Source organism: Bombina bombina, chromosome 7 (assembly GCF_027579735.1).
Source record: "Bombina bombina isolate aBomBom1 chromosome 7, aBomBom1.pri, whole genome shotgun sequence".
In the NCBI taxonomy this organism is placed as follows: Eukaryota; Metazoa; Chordata; class Amphibia; order Anura; family Bombinatoridae; genus Bombina; species Bombina bombina.
Window position 1 is genome coordinate 272,188,800 of NC_069505.1, and position 24,242 is coordinate 272,213,041.

The following is a 24,242-nucleotide window of genomic DNA, read 5'->3' on the forward strand; positions in this document are numbered from 1 at the left end:
CTATTGATTGTTAGTAAGCATGGTCAGTGACACTAGTCCTATTGATTGTCAGTAAGCATGGTCAGTGACACTAGTCCTATTGATTGTTAGTAAGCATGGTCAGTGACACTAATCCTATTGATTGTTAGTAAGCATGGTCAGTGATACAAATCCTATTGATTGTTAGTAAGCATGGTCAGTGACACTAATCCTATTGATTGTCAGTAAGCATGGTCAGTGATACAAATCCTATTGATTGTTAGTAAGCATGGTCAGTGACACTAATACTATTGATTGTTAGTAAGCATGGTCAGTGATACTTATCCTATTGATTGTTAGAAAGCATGGTCAGTGATACAAATCCTATTGATTGTTAGTAAGCATGGTCAGTGATACAAATCCTATTGATTGTTAGTAAGCATGGTCAGTGACACTAATCCTATTGATTGTTAGTAAGCATGGTCAGTGATACTAATCCTATTGATTGTTAGTAAGCATGGTCAGTGACACTAATCCTATTGATTGTTAGTAAGCATGGTCAGTGATACTAATCCTATTGATTGTTAGTAAGCATATTTGGGAAGGAAGCCTGCATTATTGAGTGTAAAACTGCAGCACACTTGCAAACAAGATCACATAAAGCAACTTTTTAGGTCAAATTCCATGAACAGTTAACCTTTTTAAAGGGAGCGCATAAAGCACTGACTTCCAAAAGATCTGCATATAAAATAAATACTGGAAAATATGAGCTCCAGTCTCTCGGGGGGGGGGGGGGGGGGGACACACTTTCCAAAATAACATGAGCAGAATAATTAATAAGAGCACATTATTAACTTCTTTTTGTGTTTTTTTCATATAATAAACACTTTGAGGCCCATTTATCAAGCTCCGGGTGGAGCTTGAAGGGCCGAGCAGGCGGACAGGAATTGCCACAAATCAACCCGATCGAGTACGATCGGGTTGATTGACACCTCCCTGCTGGCGGCCATTGGCCGCGAGTCAGCAGGAGGCGGCGTTGCACCAGCAGCTCTTGTGAGCTGCTGGTGCAATGCTGAATACGGAGAACGTATTGCTCTCCGCATTCAGCAAGGTCTTGCGGACCTGATCTGCATTGTCGGATCAGGTCCGCAAGACCTTTGATAATTCGGCCCCAATATGTGGAACATCATTTTTAGATGAACTTCCCTATTCATTAAGGTGTTAAATTTCAAATTGTCTGATTCATGGTTGCATTTTGGGTTTAAACATGTTATTATACATGTGGTGTAAATGAGTCATATTACTGTTGTTAGCAGATGACACACGGCAGGCAGGGTTCCCAGGTGTCCCATATTCAACTGGAGAGTCTAAAATTTTATCGGGCTGCCCGGTAAAATCTTCAGAAAAGTACTGGACACTTAAATGTCCAGTTTTTTAAGGCCCTTGAATATTATCTAAATGTAAAAGGCTTGAAAAATTAAGGGCAGTCAAGGTGGTCAGATTTCTACTTGCAAAATGTATTGATTTTTTTTGTTATTGTGAACCAAGGGGAGCCGGCCCATTTTAGGTTTAGCACCTGGGTAGCGCTTGCTGATTGGTGGCTAAATGTAGCCACCAATCAGCAAGCACTATTCAGGGTGCTAAACAAAAAAATGGACCAGCTCCTACGTTTTCATTCCTGCTTTTTCAAATAAAGATACCAAAAGAACGAAGAAAAATTGATAATAGGAGTAAATTAGAAAGTTGCTTAAAATTGCATGCTCTATCTGAATCATGAAAGAAAAGAAAATTAGGTTTAGTGTCCCTTTAAGTAGGGATTTATAGATTAATAAAAATAATTCACAATCTCTGTTCTGCCTTATTATGTTATGCACAGACATATTCATGCTATCATTTTAATACATAAGCACATATACTAATTCTCTAAACTTGCACATTCCTACATAGACGTAAATGTGCGCATAACTAAACTCTAAACCAGGGCTTGACAAATTGATTCACAATTTAGAAGCCAGTAAGAATGTTGAGGAGCCAGCACCACTTGCCATACAAGAGTTTGTGTGTATGGATACATGTAAAACAGGGCTCTCATCTGTCCTGTAATTTGTGGCATTGTCACAGGTTGGTGTCCCACTATCACTCCAGGCAGTTCCACTACATTATGTATATGACGCTGCAGACAATCACCAGGGTTTTGGGACAGCTTCTTCATAGTTCTTATAGCATCTGGTTTGGATTGCTGAAGGTATTTTTGTGCTTTCCAAGAGGCAATTCCAAGGCATGGGCAGGGCCCATTTTTAGGTGCCCAGGTTTGTCTAGCCTTGTTCTATCAATCCTATTCAGAGGTGTGTGAGCGTTAGTGAATGGATGCCATAGCAGGACTGAACTGGGACCAAAAATAGGCCCAGGCATTTAAATGCAGAGCAGCATAGGCCCATGTAAGAGCCTTTGCCCTGTATGCCCTATGGCCAGTCTGGGGTTGTACCTAGAATAGTATAGGAACCAAAGAGGCGTCAGTGAAAATCCCCATAGTATACTCAGCATACTTGTATAAGTCACACAACCGGCTGTTCTGGTTTAGTAGCTGCCTAATAATTATTTGATTACAAAATAACAGTTTACAGTAGATTGTTTTTCTTCACGTTTTTACTTGTCCAACTGTTTTTGTATATTGGGAAAGCTGCACTAATTATGTAAAATGTAGCTCAAGAATGTGAATCTCTTTATCAGATATTTTACAGTGCTATGCACTGATGTTTACTGCACCTGTAAAGTGTAATATTTTACCTTGAAGTTTTATTGGTGACATCATCTGAGGCTTTTGAAAAACATAAAACTTTAGTATGTGTTATACATAATAAAATTCTTTTTTTGCTAAACATGTAATTAGACTCCATGGATGCCAGAGAGGTAATAAATATAAGTATATAATCTGATGTCTCTCGCTCTCCCCACCTCTCTCTCTATCTCCTCTCTCTCACTTTCCATCTCTTTCCCTTTCTATCTCTCTCCCTTTCTCTCTCTCTCCCTTTCTCTCTCTCTCCCTTTCTCTCTCCCTTTTTTTCTCTTTCCCTTTCTCTCTCTCTCTCTCTCTCTCTCTCTCTCTCTCTCTCTCTCTCTCTCTCTCTCTCTCTCTCTCTCTCTCTCTCTCTCTCTCCCTTTCTCTCTCTGTTTACCTTTCTCTCTTTCTTTATTTTCTCTCTCGCTCTCCCCCCTCTCTTTTTCACTCTCTTTCTCCCTATCTCTCTTTCTATCCCTTTCTCTCTCTCTCACCCTCTCTTTGTCACTCCCTCTCTCTCTCCCCCCTCTTTTCCTCTCTCCCATCTCTCCCTCTTTCTCTCTCGCTCTCCCCCCCTATCTTTTTTGCTCTCTTTCTCACTCTCTATCTCTCACTCCCTCTCTCTTTCTATCTCTCCCTCTTTCTCTCTTTCTCTCTCGCTCTCCCCCTCTCTTTTTCACTCTCTTTCTCACTCTCTCGCCTCTCTCTTTTTCACTCTCTTTCTCTCTCTCCCCTCTCTCTTTCTCTCTCTCTTTCTCTCTCGCTCTCCCCCCTTCTTTTTCACTCTCTTTCTCACTCTCTCCCCTCTCTCTTTCTCTCTCTCTCTCCCTTTCTCTCTCTCTCCCCCTCTCTTTGTCACTCTCTCTCCCTCTCTCTCCTTTTTTTTCTCTCTCTCCCCCTCTTATCTCTCTCTCCCCTCTCTTCCTCTTTCTCTCTGTCTCTCTCTCACGATCCCCCCTCTCTTTTAATTTTATTAAAGGGATATGAAACCCAAATCATTTCTTTTTTAAATCAAACAGATCATAGAATTTAATTTTTTTTCCCATTCACTTCTATTATCAAATTTGCTTTGTTCCCATGATATTCTTTGTTGAAGAGATATTCCTAGGTAGCTGTCTGACGCACTACATGGCAGAAAATAGTGCTGCCATCTAGTGCTCTTGCAATTTGGTAACATTCTTGCAAAACTGGTGCCATATAGTGCACCAGGCGCAAGCACGCTCCTGAGCTTACAACCCTGCTTTTTTTTTTAATTTTTTTTTTTACAAATGATACCAAGAGAATAAAAAAAAAAAAAACATGAGATGATAGAAGTTAGAAAGTTGGTTAAAATGGCATATTCTGTCTGAATCATAAAAGGAACAGTTTGGATTTCATGCCCCTTTCAGCTTTGTGATCATTTTAGTCATGAATAAGTAACTCTTATTCTTATATTTATGTGATCATGTTACAAACTATGGAAAAGTTAAAGGGACAGTCTACACCAGAATTTGTATTGTTTGAAAAGAGATATAATCCCTTTATAACCCAATCGCCAGTTTTGCATAACCAACACAGTTAAATTAATACACCTTTTACCTCTGTGATTATTATTATTGGTTATTTGTAGAGCGCCAACAGATTCCGCAGCGCTATAAACAAATGCGAAGTACAACAAAACAATTATATGGATCAAATGAGTAGAGGGCCCTACCAAGAGTTGCACTGTTGTAGTCGGCTCTTAAGAAGGTGATCTACAAACAGCTAGACTCTTGGGCTTACATGCTAAGGGGGTTCAGGGGATAGCAATGGAGGAGAGGAACTGGTATAAAGAAAGGTTAGTGTAGGTTGTATGCATCCCTGAACAGTAGAGTCTTTAGGGTGCGCTTGAAGCTTTCAAAACTAGGGGAGAGTCTTGTGGAGCGAGGCAGAGAGTTCCACAAGATGGGAGCCAGTCTGGAGAAGTCCTGTAAACGGGAGTGTGATGAGGTGACAAGAGAGGAGGAGAGTAGGAGGTCATGAGCAGAGCGAAGGTTATGGGAGGGAGAGTATCTGGAGACAAGATCTGAGATATAGGGGGGAGCAGTGCAATTGAGGGCTTTGTATGTCAGAGTGAGAATTTTGTGTTTGATCCTAGAGGCAAGAGGAAGCCAGTGAAGGGAATGGCAGAGAGGTGCAACAGATGAAGAGCGACGTGTAAGGAAGATGAGCCTGGCAGAAGCATTCATTATGGATTGTAAAGGAGCTAGGCGGCAGGTGGGGAGACCAGAGAGGACAGAGTGGAAAGGATGAGAGAGTGGATTCAAATCTTAGTTGTGTTTTGTGTAAGGAAGTGTCTAATTTTAGAGATGTTTTTAAGATGGAAGCGGCAGGCTTTAGCCAAGGACTGAATGTGAGGAGTGAAAGAAAGATATGAGTCAAATGTGACCCCGAGACATCGGGCATGCAGGGTAGGGGTAATGATGGAGTTGTCAACAGTTATAGAGAGATTGGGGGTGGAGATTTTGGAAGAAGGGGGAAAATAAGGAGCTCAGTTTTGAAAAGATTTAGCTTGAGGTAGTGAGAGGACATCCAGGAAGAGATGTGAGAAAGACAGTTAGTGACACAGGTTAGCAAGGAAGGAGATAGGTCTGGTGCAGAGAAGTAGATTTGGGTGTCGTCGGCATACAAATGATATTGGAAACCGTGGGACTTTATTAGGGAACCTAGTGATGACGTGTAGATTGAGAAGAGAAGGGGACAGAGGACAGAGCCTTGCGGTACTCTGACAGAAAGTGGTGAGGGGGCAGAGGAGGCCACAGAGAAGGCTATACTAAAGGTACGGTTTGACAGGAAGAGAGCCACGAGAGGGCTGTGTCACAAATCCCAAAGGATTGGAGGGTTTGGAGCAAAAGAGGGTGGTCAACAGTGTCAAAGGTTGTGGACAGATCAAGGAGGATAAGCAGAGAAAAGTGGCCTTTTGATTTTGCTGTAAGTATGTCATTGGTAACCTTAACAATTGCTGTCTCTGTGGAGTGATGGGGACGAAATCCAGATTGCAGTGGGTCAAGGAGGGAGTTTGATGTAAGGAAATGGGATAGGCGTGCATATAATAGTTTTTCAAGAAGCTTTGAGGCAAGAGGGAGGAGGGGAATAGGGCGGTAGTTGGATGGGGAGGTAGGATCAAGGGAAGGTTTTATGAGGATAGGTGTGACTAGTGCATGTTTCAGAGATGAGGGAAATATACCGGTGCTGAGGGAGAGGTTGAAAATGTGTGTGAGTATAAGGTTAATGGTAGCAGAGAGGGAGGGGAGTAGCTGTGAGGGGATAGGGTCAAGGGGACAGGTAGTGAGGTGAAAGCGCAGTATAAGTGCCAAAACTTCTTCCTCAGTAACAGGGGAGAATGAGCTAAGTTTAAGGTTATGTGTGTTGTGGTTGATTGAGAGAATTTGAGGGGGTGAGAGAATGGAATTATGTTGAGAGCTGATTTTGTTTCTGATGGAGTCTATTTTGTTAATGAAGTGACTGCAAAGTCTTGAGCTGATACAGAAGTTGTATTAGTAGGTGGGGGAGGGCGGAGAAAAGTATTGAAAGTGGAGAACAGACGTTTTGGGTTTGAAGAAAGATTAGAGATAAGAGTAGAGAAGTAGTGTTGCTTATGGAGATTAAGGGCAGAATAGTAGGAGTTCAAGATGAATTTGTAATGAAGAAAATCAGCTGAACTCCGAGATTTTCTCCAGTGCCGCTCAGCAGTACGGGAACATCTGCATAGGTACCGTGTCAGAGGAGTATGCCAGGGCTGAGGATGAGTGTGTGATTTCCGAGAAATGGTAAGAGGGGACAGATTGTCAAGGAATTGTCTGTGTGAGTGGGAGAATCAGTCCATTGTGACAAACCGAAAGAGGAAGTGAGTTGCAGAAGTTGTTTTGCAGATGAAGCAGTGGGATTGTCAAGAGGGATGTTGAAGTAGCCAATAATGAGGGCAGGGGTGTCTGAAGAAAGCAAATAAAGTAGCCAGGCAGCCAAGTGATCTAGAAATTGAGTTGAGGAGCCAGGGGGTCGGTATATGACTGCAACACGTATAGAGAGTTGACAGAATAAGTGAATCATGTGGGTTTCGAATGAGGAAAATGTAAGGGAAGAGATGGGTTGTATTTGTTGAAAGGTGCAACGAGAGGAAAGTAAAATACCTACACCACCTCCTTGTCTATTACCAGACCTTGGAGTGTGGCTGAAGTGGAGACCCCATGTGACAGAGCAGCAGTGGATGCTGTGTCTAGGGGAGAGAGTCAGGTTTCTGTTAGTGCCAGAAGGTTGAGGGAGCAGGAGATAAAGAGGTCATGTATAGAAGTGAGCTTGTTGCAAACAGAGCTCTAGTTCCAGAGTGCACAAGTGAAAGGGGTAGTGGCTTTTGATGCAAGAGGAATGTGAGTAAGGTTGGCAGAGTTTTGTTTTCTGAGTCTATGGGACGGTACACATGGATGTGCACGGTTAGGCAGTTGTTGGGAACCAGGATTAGGGGAGATGTCACCAGCAGTTAGTAAAAGCAAGAGGGAGAGTGACATGAGATGGGATACAGATTTGCAGTAATGAGATGAGGTGCAGGGGGGAGAGAGAGTGTTTAGGAATAGGTAAAGTTCATGAGTACAAAAGTAAGGTGAGTTTAAGAGAGATGGGCTAATGAACAGTGCAGGTGGAGAGGGAGAAGGAGTACTTGAATAATGTATTTTGTTATATAGACAAGAGGCAACAAAAATGAATGTGAATATATTGAGCATTTTTACAAAAGTGTGAACCAATTAATCACATAAGACACATTATTACAGTAGCAGTTGCATAAGGAAACAATGAGGTACATAAAACATAATATTACAGAATTACTTGCCTTGTGTCTTGCCCCTTGCCCAATCCTTGTTCAATTCTTGTATAATTCTATTGTAAATGCCTCACTTATAAAATGTTCACTTCATTATTGTATAATTCTATTGTTAATGCCTCACTTATAAAATGTTCACTTAATTCTTGTATAATTATATTGTTAATGCCTCACTTATAAAATGTTCATGTTAGAAATGTGAACATATGCTATTGTTACAATGTACACTGCCCAGGCAAAGCACCACTGTGCAATGCACCTCCCAAACTAGTGTGAAATATATGCAGGCAGGGCAGTCAGCTGAGTCCACTACATTTAGTTGATTGTTAATCAAAGACAATTTGAAAGGCCAATTGGAACATTAGATTCTGGTCTGGTCAGGGTGAGTTAAGTAAACAGACAATAAAATGTGGAGGAGGTTAAAGCTATGGCATAACACAGCTATACATTTTAGAATAATAGCAAGTATTGATAAGGATTGAACATCACATGGCAATTTACAAAACATTAGAAGTAAGACATTGGATAACAGTACAACAAATGTAGGACTAAATTAACAACCTAAAATCATTTGCTCTATATAAATATACACATACCAAAAGAGAGTTACAGGAGAGGAAAAAACACCAGAGTGCAGTGAATACTTTGCAGATTGACAGGGACTCTATTCACGTACCATAAGAGATTACCTTGTATTTAAGCCTCTGCAGACTGCCTCCTTATCTCAGTGCTTTTGAAAGACATGCAGTCTAGCCAATCACTGCAGACTCCTAAATAACTCCACGGGAGTGAGCACAGTGTTATCTATATGACATCAGCTAGTACTGTCTAACTCTGAAAAAATGTCAAGATACGCTGAGCCAAGAGGTGGTTTTCAATGGTTTATAAATCAGTTTGAGCCTACCTAAGTTTAGCTTTTCAAAAATACCACCAAGGGAACAAAGCAAATTTAATGATAAAAGTCAATTGTAAAGTTATTTAAAACTGCATGCCCTATCTGAATCATGAAAGTTTCATTTTGACTAGACTGTCCCTTTAAGGTTCTACACAGTTCTACTTCTTAAAGGCTATCTTTATCTTTGGATAAAAATATATTTACAATATCCATATATTGACAAAAAAAATGCTTCTAGTAAAGGATACCACTATTTTAGTGTTTTCTCTGCACATACATGGGTAGTATAGCTAGATATTATCAGCATTTTTTTCCTTTTATTATTACACATCCTTGATACAAAACTTCTTATGAACGTAAAGTGAAAGTCAATCCTAGCGTTTGTGAAACTCTAGGATTGACCATTGGAAGAAATAAAGGGGACTTTCAGTCATGAAGTATAAAATACTTCATGCTGAAAGCTTTTTTATTTGTTTCAAGCATTCGCCGTACTGAGCTGCTCAGACAGCCCGTGGCAGAATGCTGTTTTGCTGAGAGGTGACGTTTTCACATCTTTGCCAATAGCCGTGCGTGAAATCCGGCTTGGCGCCTGCTGGAACACAAAGCTATTTGCTAAGAGGTGGAAACTTCTTAGTAAAACAGCGTTCTGCCTTGGGCTGCTTGAGCAGCCCAGTGAGGCAAACTCTTGAAACAAATAAAGGAACTTTCAGCATGAAGTATTTTATACTTCATGACGGAAAGTCCCCTTTACTTGTTCTAATGGTAAATCCCAGTGTTTCACAAACACTAGGATTGACTTTCTGTTTAAGATCATCACACAAAACAATTTAAATTCAATTCAGGCCCTCATCTTAAATAAACTATTTTACCACCTAGTAGTGGTGCAATTATTTGTTTCTGAACAGAAATCTCTAAAACTTTAATAAAAATATCCCATTTTTCTTTCTTAAGACATGGTGAGTCCATGGATCATCATTAATTACTGTTGGGAATATCCCTCCTGACCAGCAGGAGGAGGCAAAGAGCACCACAGCTGTTGAGTATCACTTCCCTTCCCACAAACCCCAGTCATTCACTTTGCCTGCAGTGCAAGGAGGAGGTGTTGCTCCCACGGATGGAAGGTGAATCTGGGAAAAAGTTATCTGGTTCCAGCTACAAGGGTAATGTACTTAGGGACCATAACAGATTCCCTATCAATGAAGATATTTTTGACAGAGGTCAGAAAATCCAAGATTTTCGATTCTTGCCTTGCCCTTCTGTTCTCTCCTCGGCCGTCAGTGGCTCAATGTATGGAGGTAATCGGTCTGATGGTAGCTTCCATGGACATCATCCCCGTTCCCTCGGTTCCATCTCAGAGCTCTGCAGTTATGCATGCTAAGACAATGGAACAGGGACTATGTGGATCTGTCTCAACAAATAGATCTGGATCAGGCGACAAGAGACTCTCTTCCGTGGTGGTTGTCTCAGGAGCAACTGTCCCAGGGAACTTGCTTCCGCAGACTTTCCTGGGTAATTGTGACCACGGATGCCAGCCTGCTGGGCTGGGGAGCAGTCTGGGACTCGTTGAAGGCTCAGGGTCTTTGGACTCGGGAGGAGTCAGATCTTCCCAATAACATCCTAGAGCTGAGAGTGAGCCTTAGCCCAGTTTATCAGTTTCCAGTTGGACAACATAACATCGGTGGCTTACATCAACCACCAGGGAGGAACTCGGAGTTCCTTGGCGATGATAGAGGTGGCTCGAATTATTAAGTCGGTGGAGTCCCACAACTGCTGTCAATCTGCGATCCACATTCCAGGAGTGGACAGTTGGGAAGCGGATTTTCTGAGCAGACAGACTTTTCATCCCAGGGAGTGGGAACTCCATCCGGAGGTGTTTTCCAGCTTGACCCTCAAATGGGGGTGGCCGGAGCTGGATCTCATAGCATCTCGGCAGAATGCCAAGCTCCCGAGGTACGGTTCGAGGTCAAAGGATCCACAGGCTGTTCTGATAGATACTCTGGTGGTCCCTTGGAATTTCAGTCTAGCATACCTGTTTCCTCCGTTCGCTCTCCTCCCACGAGTCATTGCTTGGATCAAGCAGGAGAGGGCGTAGTTGATTCTCATAGCACCTCCGTGGCCTTGCAGGGTCTGGTATGCAGACCTAGTGGAAATGTAATCTCTTCCACCTTAGAGTCTACCTCTGAGGAAGGACCTTCTACTTCAGGGTCCCTTCCTTCATCCAAATCTCGTTTCTCTGAAGCTGACTGCTTGGAGATTGAACGCTTAATTTTAGTGTGGGTTTTCCAGAGTCGGTCATTGAGACTTTGATCCAGGCTTGCACGCCTGTGACAAGAAAGATTTACCATAAGATATGGTGTAAATATCTGTATTGGTGTGAATCTAGAGGTTACTCATGGAGTAGAGTCAGGATTCCTAGGATTTTGTCCTTTCTCCAGGAAGGTCTGTAGAAGGGTTTGTCAGCAAGTACTCTGAAGGGTCAGATCTCTGCGTTATCTATTTTGTTGCATAAATGTCTGGCGGACCTGCCAGACGTGCAATCTTTTTGTCAGGTCGGAATCAGACCTGTCTTTAAACCTGTTACTCCTCCATGGAGTCTTAACCTTGTTCTTAAAGTTTTACAACAGGCTCCGTTTGAGCCTATGCATTCCTTACATATTAAGTGGTTATCTTGGAAGGCTTTGTTACTTGTTGCTATTTCTTCTGCTCTGAGAGTCTCGGAACTCTCGGCGTTACAGTTTGATTCCCCGTTTTCTTATCTTTCATGCTGATAAGGTGGTTCTTCGTACTAAGTTAGCTTTCCTTCCTAAAGTTGTTTCGAACAGGAATATTAATGAGAAAATCGTTGTTCTTTCTTTGTGTTCTAATCCTTCTTCTTATAAGGAGCATTTGATGCACAACCTAGATGTTGTGCGTGTGCCTGTAATGCTCGTGGGATACTCCTCTATCAGACCGAACTCAGTCAGTAGTCTTGATATCCCGGCGTCAACCTGGAATGATAGGGAATATCCCAGAGCAGAGAAAGTTAGTAAGATGAGGAGAGCGGCACTCACCACAGGCAGGACGGTCCCTGGCGGCAACGTCAGAGCAGTCCAAGGACACACCACTAGAATGGTCAGAGAGGCAGGGTTCTGCAACAGTAAAGCAGTCCAAGAGTATACCACTAGAATAGTCCGGCAGGCAGGGTTCGGCAACAGTAAAGCAGTCCAAGGGCACACCACTAGAATGGTCAAGGCAGGCAGGGTTTGGTAACAATATATCAGTCCAGCAATTTAGGGGTTAAACAGGCAGAGTAGTCATACAGGCAGAGTTCAGCAGCAGTAAATCAATCCAGCAATTCAGGGGTGCAACAGGCAGGTTCAGCAACAAAGATCAGTCCAGCAGTTAAAGGGTTAAGGAAGGTAGAGTAGTCAGTAAACAGGCAGGTTCAGCAACAATGGTATAGAGCGATCTGTCACACCCAGGAGCCAGAGATCTCCCAGCAGCATCAGGAGCATGCGGTTATTACGTCAGTGCTGCACGCATCCTGAGCCGACACTCCCCTGGCAACAAGCAGGAAGGAGACGCCAGATCCGGCATTGCCCCTGGCAATGAGCAGGAAGAAGACGCTGCGCCCCTAGCAACGGCTAGAGCGGCGCGGCGTGACATAGCCCCCTCCACAAGGGTTCCCTCTGGGAACCAGATTCGGCCTCAAAGGATGAGCAGCATGGAATTTGGAGATCAGAGATGGGGCATGCACATCACGGGCAGGAACCCAGGAACGATCTGCCAGGGAGTAACCCTTCCAATGTACCAGGTATTGCAATTGTCTGTGCCTGTATCTGAAGTCCAGGATCTTAGCTACCTCATATTCGGGGTCCCCACGGACCAGGAGTGGAGGAGGAGGAGCTCGGAGCCGGGTATATCTATTCTTGATGTATGGTTTAAGCAGTGAGATGTGGAAGACTGGATGTATGCGTAGGGTTTTTGGCAAGGCCACTTTGTAGGCAACAGGAGACAGTCTTTTCAGGACCTTGTAAGGGCCGATAAATCTGGGCCCCAGTTTGTGACAGGGTTGACGTAGACGCATGTGTCGAGTAGATATCCAAACACATTCACCCACTGGAATGGCACGTACAGAAGTCCTATGACGATCAGCAAACATCTTATATCTAGAGACAGCTGAACGTAGCTGAGAGCGAATATGTTGCCAATGAGTGGTGAGACCAGCGACTTGTCGGTCTGTGGCAGGGACCCCAGTGGACTGAGTTAAAAGAGGGAACACGCGAGGTTGATATCCTGCTGCGGCTTGAAATGGAGAACATTTAAGGGAAGAGTGCCAATGAGTGTTTCTTGCCAGCTCAGCTAGGGGTAGCAACTCAGACCAGTTGGTATGGCTAGCATTGACAAAGGCTCTAAGGTAGGCTTCAAGATCCTGATTTGCACTCTTAGTCTATTGGTCTGTGGATGGAAGCCAGAAGACAAGGAAACCGTGGTTCCAATCGATTTACAAAAGGCCCTCCAAAAGGCAGAGATAAACTGTGAAACTCTGTCGTAAACAATGTTGACAGGAATGCCATGAAGTCATACCACATGCAAGAGAAAAAGGGACGATAATTTTTGAGCAGAAGGTAGTTTGGTTAGTGGTACGAAGTGACCCAGTCTGGAAAAGCGGTCTACCAAAACCCAGATAATTGTATGGTGGTCAGAAGAAGAAAGATCCACAATGAAATCCATTGTTATATGTGTCCATGGTTGTTTGGGAATAGACAATGGTTGGAGCAAGCCAGGAGGCGAAGATCGGGGAGTCTTGTTGGCAGCACAAGTTATGCAGGCTTTAACATAATCCTGTGCATCAGACTTCATAGTAGGCCACCAAACATGTTGGAAAAGACGCTTGAAAGTCCTAGTCGAACCGGGATGTCCTGAGAGTTTGCTATCATGAGCCCAGGCTAACACAGGGATACGTAGATTCCGGGGTACAAAGAGGATATCGGAGGACATGGGTGCTCCAGGAGGTTTACTAGACTGAGCACGTTGCAGTCTCTGCAGAAGGGTGGTATTGAGTTGGGCAACCACACAGGAGGGGAGTATGATATGTTCAGTAGGAGCCTCTGAGGAATCACTTGAATGAGGGAACTGATGGGAAAGGGCGTTCGCCTTCTTGTTCTTGGTCCCAGGAAGATAAGAGACCACAAAGTTAAAACGAGAAAATAACAAGGCCCACCTGGCCTGTCGAGGATTGAGTCAGTGAGCAGTCTCTAGGTAAGTCAGATTCTTATGGTCGGTGAAAATCTGAATAGGATCGGCGGTGCCCTCTAACCAATGACGCCATTCAGTTAAGGCCATCTTAATGGCTAGGAGTTCACGATTACCTATATCATAGTTCCTCTCAGCAGGGGTAAAGCGTTTAGAGAAAAAGGCTACAGGGTGTGGCTTGGAAGTCAAAGGGTCTCTTTGGGTGAGAACTGCTCCAGCCCCTATCTTGGAGGCATAAACCTCTAAAGTAAACTGTAGGTCTACTGGAGAATCAATACAGACTCCACAACAAACCCTATCTCGGTGTGGGCAGCCCACAAATCAGTTTTCAGAGGACTATTAATAAAAGAAAAAACAAATTATAAAAAACAGGCTAACACTCGCTATCTGCAGCTTCAACAAGAAATTAACCTTTTAGAAAAGGAACATAAACAGACTGGCTCCCAAATTATATTGAACTCCCTAAACCAAAAGAAGGCAGATCTACTAACATTATTAAACGACAATTCTATTAGGGCAGCCCAGAGACTTAAAGCTAATTATTTTATTTATGCAAATAAGCCTGATAGGTACTTAGCTAAAAAATTTAGAGAGGAGTATCAGTCAATGTCCATTCCACATATACAGAACACATCAGGCAATATCACATCTCACCCACAAGAAATTGTGAACACTTTTGCAGATTACTATAAAAAGCTATATGATGGGGAAAAAGTCCAACACAGCACCCAAACACAGACTATTCTCGAGAGGTTTTTGAACTCCGCGAAGCTACCACAATTAACTGAGGAAGATCAAGACCAACTAAACTCAGCTGTTACACATGCTGAAGTGGTGTTGGCCATAAAAGAGCTCAAACCAGGCAAAGCCCCGGGACCGGATGGATTCCCGGGGGAATACTATAGGCTTTTTAAACAGTTATTGACCCCCCACATAGTTAAATTTGCCAACCATGTATTGGAGGGCCAGCCTATACCCGCTGACCTCCTACAAGCCAAGATAATTGTAATTCCCAAAAAAGGTAGAAATGCTTCGCTGTGCTCAAATTATAGACCCATATCTTTAATAAACCAGGATATGAAAATCTTGACCAAAATCCTTGCCAATCGCCTGAAACACATCTTACCCTCTATCATACACCCAGATCAGGTTGGCTTTGTAAAAAACAGGGAGGCTCCAGACAACATCAGACGAATGATTACGGTTATAGACTATTTACAGCGCGAGCGGACGCCTTCTCTGATCCTGTCATTGGATGCGGAGAAGGCGTTCAATAGAGTGGACTGGGTATACATGAACACGGTGCTGATAAAGATGGGATTTACGGGGTCATTCATGAGAGCAATGAAAAGCTTATATTCAACACCAACAGCATATATCAGGGCAATAGGACACCAATCTGCTACTTTTAAAATTCTCAATGGCACAAGACAAGGTTGCCCACTCTCACCCCTCCTTTTTGCGCTTTGCATCGAGCCATTAGCTGCAAACATAAGAAACTCCCCAATCATTACTGGCTTGCAAATACAGCAGTCCCAACACAAGATTGCACTATTTGCGGACGATGTGCTGCTGACAGTAACAAAACCACTCATTTCTCTCCCTAACATATATGACATCATACAAAAATTTTCGGACGTTTCAGGATACAAATTGAATCTAGACAAATGCGAGGCACTCCCATTAAACTTACCAAAGCAAACCATCAAATTGATTGAAACAAATTTTGATTTTGACTGGGTGAAAAATGATCTGAAATATTTGGGGATAAGGCTAACGACACACTCTTCTCACCTATATAAAGCTAACTATATACCCATGTTTAAGTCGATTAGAGCTGATTTGCAGAAATGGAAGAGTTATAACTTCTCCTGGTATGGGAGGCTCTCGTCAATTAAGATGACGGTACTCCCGAGACTCCTGTAATTATTTCGTACCCTACCCATAAACATAGATAAATCTGACATGAAAGCTCTCCAAACAGACCTTCATAAATATCTTAGAGGGTCTAGACACGCAAGGATACCTCACGACACACTCAGTAGACATAGACAGTTGGGGGGAGTGGGACTCCCAAATCTGAAGGACTATTATTCAGCAGCTAGGCTGGCCCAAAACTCTCTCTTAGGGAGAAGACAGGAGGACATACTATGGCCTAAATTAGAAGCACTTGTAGGGGGCTACAATGACCCAGGAGATATACTATGGGGTAAAAATACTGATGAGAGACTTAAGATCTCTCAGAACCTAATTACCAAGACGACGATCAAACAGTTAGAAATATACAACAAAAAATATGCATTTTTACCGGCTAATTCTTTAATAAGACCCATAAAATATATAGTTTCCAGAGAATCTAGTCGCCTCATAGATAAATGGGCACACAAAGATTTATATAGAATAGCAGACTTCTTGGTCAACAAGAAAATTATAACGTATCAACAGCTCCAGGATAAACTCGGAATGATACACCTTCCCTGGTTTCTATACTTACAGATAGCTTCGGCTGTCACATCATATCTTAGGTTTGGAATAGAGACCAAAGGCACAACCATCTTTGAGAGGTTGTGCAGCGCAGAGCTTAGACAGAAAAGTGCGGTATCACATTTATATTTACACATACAAGAATCACACACAACAACAAAATCTCCTATCATTCTTCGATGGAAGCAGACTTAGAGAAAACATTTGACTAACAACATGGAACCAGATTTTTTTAAACTCAGCTAGAGGCTTATTGGGAGCGGATCTGAGGGAAAACAATATAAAGACAACTTATCGCTGGTATTTGACCCCTCTAAAAACAGCGCATATGGTCAAGGGAGGCACCACACAGTGTTATAGAGGTTGCACACAATTAGGTACATATTTTCATATGTGGTGGGAATGCCCAAATGTTCAGAGGGTTTGGCTCAACCTGTCTAGGATGTTAACCACCATACTAGAGGATCAAGTTATATTGACACCTATGCAGGCATTATTGAATGTTGATGACTTGAGGTTTAACACACCAATAAATAAGTTAATTAGAATCTTATGTACAGTGACCCGCACATCTATAGCAAAACACTGGAAACTAGGAGTGCCAGAGAGGGGGGAGATACTTGGAAGGCTTAGGAACATGTTTGACATGTGTCAGACAGCTGCATACATACAGGATACAGTTGAAGTCTTCAACCAAGTTTGGTTCTATTGGATTCTAAATGAGAAGCAAGTATAAGGATAAGATAACAGAAGAGACAGAGGGAGACAAAGATGTGAGTATAGGAGAAGATGGGAGGGATTGGAAGGTGTGCTCTGAAGGTTCATAAGGTACGATGATCTGTTAAGAAATGTTTATTGTTAATTTATTAATATTATTTATGCAGTTGACTGGCATAGGGGTTACATTAGTTAAATATGTTGATTGTTACATATGTTTAGATACGGAAAATTTAATAAATAATTGTTGGCTTTAATAGGAGCTTTGATTGATGACACATGGTAAAGAGCGACTAACAGAAGTTATTAAAAAGGAGGAAGCGGTGGACCATTAGAGACTGTTAAATGGCTTATATTTGAAATTTGTCTACTGTCTTTTCCACCGAAATGACCTATGTATTGTTAACACTGTACAACAATAATAAAAACTATTTCAATCTAAAGTAAACTGTAGGTCAGGATCAGGATGGCGGAGCACAGGAGCTGAACAGAAAGCCTTTTTCAGGCAAGAGAAGGCATTAATGGCCTCAGGAGGCCAATGTTTACAGTCCTTGTTCCGTTTTGTCAATTCAGTGAGAGGAGATACTGTTTGAGAAAAGTTCTTTATAAACTTGCGGTAATAATTGGAGAAACCCGAAAACCTCTGCAATTCCTTTAAAGAGGTAGGTTGAGGCAATTCTAGTACCGCGGCGAGTTTAGCAGGATCCATGGCAAAACCCTCCTTCGAGATGACATAACCAAGGAATTGGATTTGCACTTGATCAAACTCACACATTTCTAGCTTGGCTACCAAGGAATTATCCCTGAGGCGAAGAAGCACCTGTCTCACATGCCTATGATGCTCCTCTAAAGTGGGAAAGAAAACAAGGATATCATCCAGATAAACGATGACAGTGTGGTTGAGGAGATCACGGAAGACATCGTTGACAAATGCCTGGAAGACTGCAGGGGCATTACACAGCCCAAAGGGCATTACAAAGTATTCGTAATGCCCAGATCTTGTGTCTTCCATTCGTGGCCTGGAGAGATGTGAATCAGATTATATGCCCCGCGTAAGTCCAGTTTCGTGAAAAAGCGGGCATCCTGGAGCGAGTCATACAGTTCTGTGATCAATGGTATGGGATAGCGATTCTTGATGGTTATGTGGTTCAAGGCCCTGTAGTCAATGCAGGGTCTGAGCCCACCATCCTTCTTACTGACAAAAAAGAAGCCGGCCCCAGCAGGAGAGGAGGAAGGACGAATGAAACCTTTAGCTAGGTTCTCTTGTATGTACTCCTCCATGGATTTGGTTTCAGCCTTGGAAAGCGGATAAGTCCTCCCTTTGGGAAGTGGGGCTCCAGGAATACGGGTCAGAGGAATGACTTTAGCAAGGCAGGAGTGGAAACAGGAGGTGCCCCAGGAGGCCAGTTGTCCCTCAGTCCAATCGAACTGTGGATTGTGTACCCGAAGTCAAGGAAGACTAAGGATGACAGGCTGTGCTGGGGAATGAATAACCTCAAACTGCAGCTGTTCAGTGTGGAGGACTCCAACAGTCAGGTTCAGGGGTGCTGACTTGAAATGAATCACACCCGAACCAAGGGGGGTGCCATCCAGGGTAGTTATTTTGAGACAATGTCTTTTCTATAGAAGAGACATTGAAGTCATACCACATGCAAGAGAAAAAGGGACGATAATTTTTGAGCAGAAGGTAGTTTGGTTAGTGGTACGAAGTGAGCCAGTCTGGAAAAGTGTTCTACCAAAACCCAGATAACTGTATGGTGGTCAGAAGAAGAAAGATCCACAATGAAATCCATTGTTATATGTGTCCATGGTTGTTTGGGAATAGACAATGGTTGGAGCAAGCCAGGAGGCGAAGATCGGGGAGTCTTGTTGGCAGCACAAGTTGTGCAGGCTTTAACATAATCCTGTGCATCAGACTTCATAGTAGGCCACCAAACATGTTGGAAAAGACGCTTGAAAGTCCTAGTCGAACCGGGATGTCCTGAGAGTTTGCTATCATGAGCCCAGGCTAACACAGGGATACAACAAAGAAAAACAAAAGAACTAATGGCACTGCTGGGGTTGAGGATTGGGGTAGCCTATTAATCTCTGGATTTATAGATAATATATACACACATTTTTGTCTATAATCCAGGTTTGATTATGGTATGGCTGAGGTGCTGTGTACTAGTATAATGAAACACAAAAAAAATCAATCCGAGGATTGAAAACAATTGTACACCTGGGTAGCACTCTTCCCTCAATCATGGATGGCATAAATTGGATAGAGACTGAATATATGGGGAGAAGGAGTGCTTTACAAATTTTAAAATATAACCTTTATTGGGTAATTTAAAACAAAAACAAAAATACAAACACAATCAACATATTTACAGTGTTAAAAACACAGGATTTGGTCGGATTGATTATAATCCAATATTCTATAATTACACAAAGTGGTTGTAATACCTTTCAAAGTGATTTAATTTGTATTAGGTCTGTAGTATCTATGAGAATCTATTTTAATCTGACCCTCTAGGTATTTACGTTATGTATATAGAGCTTGTACCACTGTGGTAGTAAATAAATTGTTCCTTTTCTTAAGCTTCTAAGTTAGAATTGGCATAGTTTTACTAAGTGTTTAAGGTAAACACAAAGTTGCACAGTTTAGAGCTGATCTAGGATTGCATATAGCAATATCTGATTTGTGTTCTATCTTGTTACTTGTATTACACTTATGTAATGTAGTTTTTGCAAATCCTTTATCACTGCTTATTCAGAGGATTAAATGCTATATTTGGTATGAAGTAGGCAATACTACCAGTCTATAACCACAATTGAGTGACCACCTAAATTCTATTACTGTTTCAACTGCTGTCTAGATATACTGACAGCTTTGTTTTCATATATTACCAAAATGTTTGCTGCACTCTCTGGCAGTTTGAAATATATATATATAGTATATATATATATATATATATATATATATTATATAAATATATATATATATATATATATATATATATATCTGATGGTTTCTTAAGAACTCATTTAATTCTAAGATCGTTTGTGCTTTATAGTAAATCTTTGTTAGGATCTCATAAAATGTTTAGTTTAGATCTTATGTAATATATAGTTGTTTTTCTATGCTTGAAAATATATATTTTGGCTTCTTAATCTACCAATAGATGGTTTTAAAAAGGGTGGTTAGAACTCAGCTTGATCTCAGTTTTTATTATTTTATTTGAAAAGGAGTGTTACACCTTCCTTGCAATGTACTGGTTATAGTGGTAATATGTTTTTGCAAGATTCTTTATAAGTTACTTTATAATTGTGTCGTTGTAATAGAGAGATGTTTTGTAGCGAATTGCTCTGACACGATTATAACAAAAGCACTGCTTGTATCACTCTTGTATTGTATAGCTGTGTTGATTTGCTTTACTCGTCGATTTTAATACTAAATGGATTCACTGAGTGAGGTATTATAGATGTGTATTACTATAAAGTAAATCCGGTATTGCTATCACTTTTTAGTATTTTTTCATTACTGTTGGGTTACTGTGATTTTTTGATTAGCTATAATAAATATTTCAAAGCGTGTTTTAGTAGAGAGTAAATACAGTATTCTTGTAAATATTATTATCAACACTTAAAGGTTAGACTAAATATTTGACATGTTTAGTCCACACATTATGATTGATGCGGTTAAGCGAATTTGCTCTGATATTTCTACAGACTTAATACTTATCGGTAGCGTCTATCTGATTTACTTCTACAGATAGTTACTGTTATTTTCTATATTATTTAAATGCAGCTTGCAGTTTAGCGTTTTTTTAAATCACGGTTTGTTGGGTATTAAAGGGTATTGTATTGTAGTCCCCTAGTCCCATGTTAATAACCTTGTAACTACGCCTTGCTGCAAGTTTCAGTTGAAAGTAATAACAAGTAAGTAAATTAGACCCGATTCTAGGATTTGTAACTTAGCTATAACTACAACCACTTAAGTTTTTTAAGAAATTAAAGACCAAATATCCTGCTAGTTAAAAAATGTTAGGAGGCATTCACAACAAACACACAAGTCCCTAACATGTTTCGCCACTAACGTGCCTTTGAAAAAGCCATGTTAGTGGCGAAACATGTTAGGGACTTGTGTGTTTGTTGTGAATGCCTCCTAACATTTTTTAACTAGCAGGATATTTGGTCTTTAATTTCTTAAAAAACTTAAGTGGTTGTAGTTATAGCTAAGTTACAAATCCTAGAATCGGGTCTAATTTACTTACTTGTTATTACTTTCAACTGAAACTTGCAGCAAGGCGTAGTTACAAGGTTATTAACATGGGACTAGGGGACTACAATACAATACCCTTAATACCCAACAAACCGTGATTTAAAAAAACGCTAAACTGCAAGCTGCATTTAAATAATATAGAAAATAACAGTAACTATCTGTAGAAGTAAATCAGATAGACGCTACCGATAAGTATTAAGTCTGTAGAAATATCAGAGCAAATTCGCTTAACCGCATCAATCATAATGTGTGGACTAAACATGTCAAATATTTAGTCTAACTTTAAGTGTTGATAATAATATTTACAAGAATACTGTATTTACTCTCTACTAAAACACGCTTTGAAATATTTATTATAGCTAATCAAAAAATCACAGTAACCCAACAGTAATGAAAAAATACTAAAAAGTGATAGCAATACCGGATTTACTTTATAGTAATACACATCTATAATACCTCACTCAGTGAATCCATTTAGCATTAAAATCGACGAGTAAAGCAAATCAACACAGCTATACAATACAAGAGTGATACAAGCAGTGCTTTTGTTATAATCGTGTCAGAGCAATTCGCTACAAAACATCTCTCTATTACAACGACACAATTATAAAGTAACTTATAAAGAATCTTGCAAAAACATATTACACTATAACCAGTACATTGCAAGTAGGTGTAACACTCCTTTTCAAATAAAATAATAAAAACTGAGATCAAGCTGAGTTCTAACCACCCTTTTTAAAACCATCTATTGGTAGATTAAGCAGCCAAAATATATATTTTCAAGCATAGAAAACAACTATATATTACATAAGATCTAACTAAACATTTTATGAGATCCTAACAAAGATTTACTATAAAGCACAAACGATCTTAGAATTAAATGAGATCTTAAGAAACCATCAGATATATATATATATTTTTTTTTCAAACTGCCAGAGAGTGCAGCAAACATTTTGGTAATATATGAAACAAAGCTGTCAGTATATCTAGACAGCAGTTGAAACAGTAATAGAATTTAGGTGGTCACTCAATTGTGGTTATAGACTGGTAGTATTGCCTACTTCATACCAAATATAGCATTTAATCCTCTGAATAAGCAGTGATAAAGGATTTGCAAAAACTACATTACATAAGTGTAATACAAGTAACAAGATAGAACACAAATCAGATATTGCTATATGCAATCCTAGATCAGCTCTAAACTGTGCAACTTTGTGTTTACCTTAAACACTTAGTAAAACTATGCCAATTCTAACTTAGAAGCTTAAGAAAAGGAACAACTTATTTACTACCACAGTGGTACAAGCTCTATATACATAACGTAAATACCTAGAGGGTCAGATTAAAATAGATTCTCATAGATACTACAGACCTAATACAAATTAAATCACTTTGAAAGGTATTACAACCACTTTGTGTAATTATAGAATATTGGATTATAATCAATCCGACCAAATCCTGTGTTTTTAACACTGTAAATATGTTGATTGTGTTTGTATTTTTGTTTTTGTTTTAAATTACCCAATAAAGGTTATATTTTAAAATTTGTAAAGCACTCCTTCTCCCCATATATTCAGTCTCTATCCAATTTATGCCATCCATGATTGAGGGAAGAGTGCTACCCAGGTGTACAATTGTTTCAATCCTCGGATTGATTTTTTTGTGTAACACAGGGATACGTAGATTCCGGGGTACAAAGAGGATATCGGAGGACATTGGTGCTCCAGGAGGTTTACTAGACTGAGCACGTTGCAGTCTCTGCAGAAGGGTGGTATTGAGTTGAGCAACCACACAGGAGGGGGGTATGATATGTTCAGTAGGAGCTTCTGAGGAATCACTTGAATGAGGGAACTGATGGGAAAGGGCGTTCGCCTTCTTGTTCTTGGTCCCAGGAAGATAAGAGACCACAAAGTTAAAACGAGAAAATAACAAGGCCCACCTGGCCTGTCGAGAATTGAGTCAGTGAGCAGTCTCTAGTAAGTCAGATTCTTATGGTCGGTGAAAAATCTGAATAGGATCGGCGGTGCCCTCTAACCAATGACGCCATTCAGTTAAGGCCATCTTAATGGCTAGGAGTTCACGATTACCTACATCATAGTTCCTCTCAGCAGGGGTAAAGCGTTTAGAGAAAAAGGCTACAGGGTGTGGCTTGGAAGTCAAAGGGTCTCTTTGGGTGAGAACTGCTCCAGCCCCTATCTTGGAGGCATAAACCTCTAAAGTAAACTGTAGGTCAGGATCAGGATGGCGGAGTACAGGAGCTGAACAGAAAGCCTTTTTCAGGCAAGAGAAGGCATTAATGGCCTCAGGAGGCCAATGTTTACAGTCCTTGTTCCGTTTTGTCAATTCAGTGAGAGGAGCTACTGTTTGAGAAAAGTTCTTTATAAACTTGCGGTAATAATTGGAGAAACCCGAAAACTTCTGCAATTCCTTTAAAGAGGTAGGGTTGAGGCCATTCTAGTACCCGCGGTGAGTTTAGCAGGATCCATGGCAAAACCCTCCTTCAAGATGACATAACCAAGGAATTGGATTTGCACTTGATCAAACTCACACATTTCTAGCTTGGCTACCAAGGAATTATCCCTGAGGAGAAGAAGCACCTGTCTCACGTGCCTATGATGCTCCTCTAAAGTGGGAGAGAAAACAAGGATATCATCCAGATAAACGATGACAGTGCGGTTGAGGAGATCACGGAAGACATCGTTGACAAATGCCTGGAAGACTGCAGGGGCGTTACACAGCCCAAAGGGCATTACAAAGTATTCGTAATGCCCAGATCTTTTGTCTTCCATTCGTGGCCTGGAGAGATGCGAATCAGATTATATGCCCCCGCGTAAGTCCAGTTTTGTGAAAAAGAAGGCATCCTGGAGCGAGTCATACAGTTCTGTGATCCATGGTATGGGATAGCGATTCTTGATAGTTATGTTGTTCAAGGCCCTGTAGTCAATGCAGGTCTGAGTCCCACCATCCTTCTTACTGACAAAAAGAAGCCGGCCCCAGCAGGAGAGGAGGAAGGACGAATGAAACCTTTAGCTAGGTTCTCTTGTATGTACTCCTCATTGGATTTGGTTTCAGC

General features: G+C 41.1%; 1 protein-coding gene across 3 annotated transcripts in view; it reads left to right on the top strand.

Annotated features, from left to right (window-relative positions):
• The window catches only part of CARD19 (caspase recruitment domain family member 19), a 104,776-nt gene that overhangs the window by 17,633 nt on the left and 62,901 nt on the right, over positions 1-24,242 (top strand). The gene's annotated exons all lie outside the window — the stretch shown is intronic.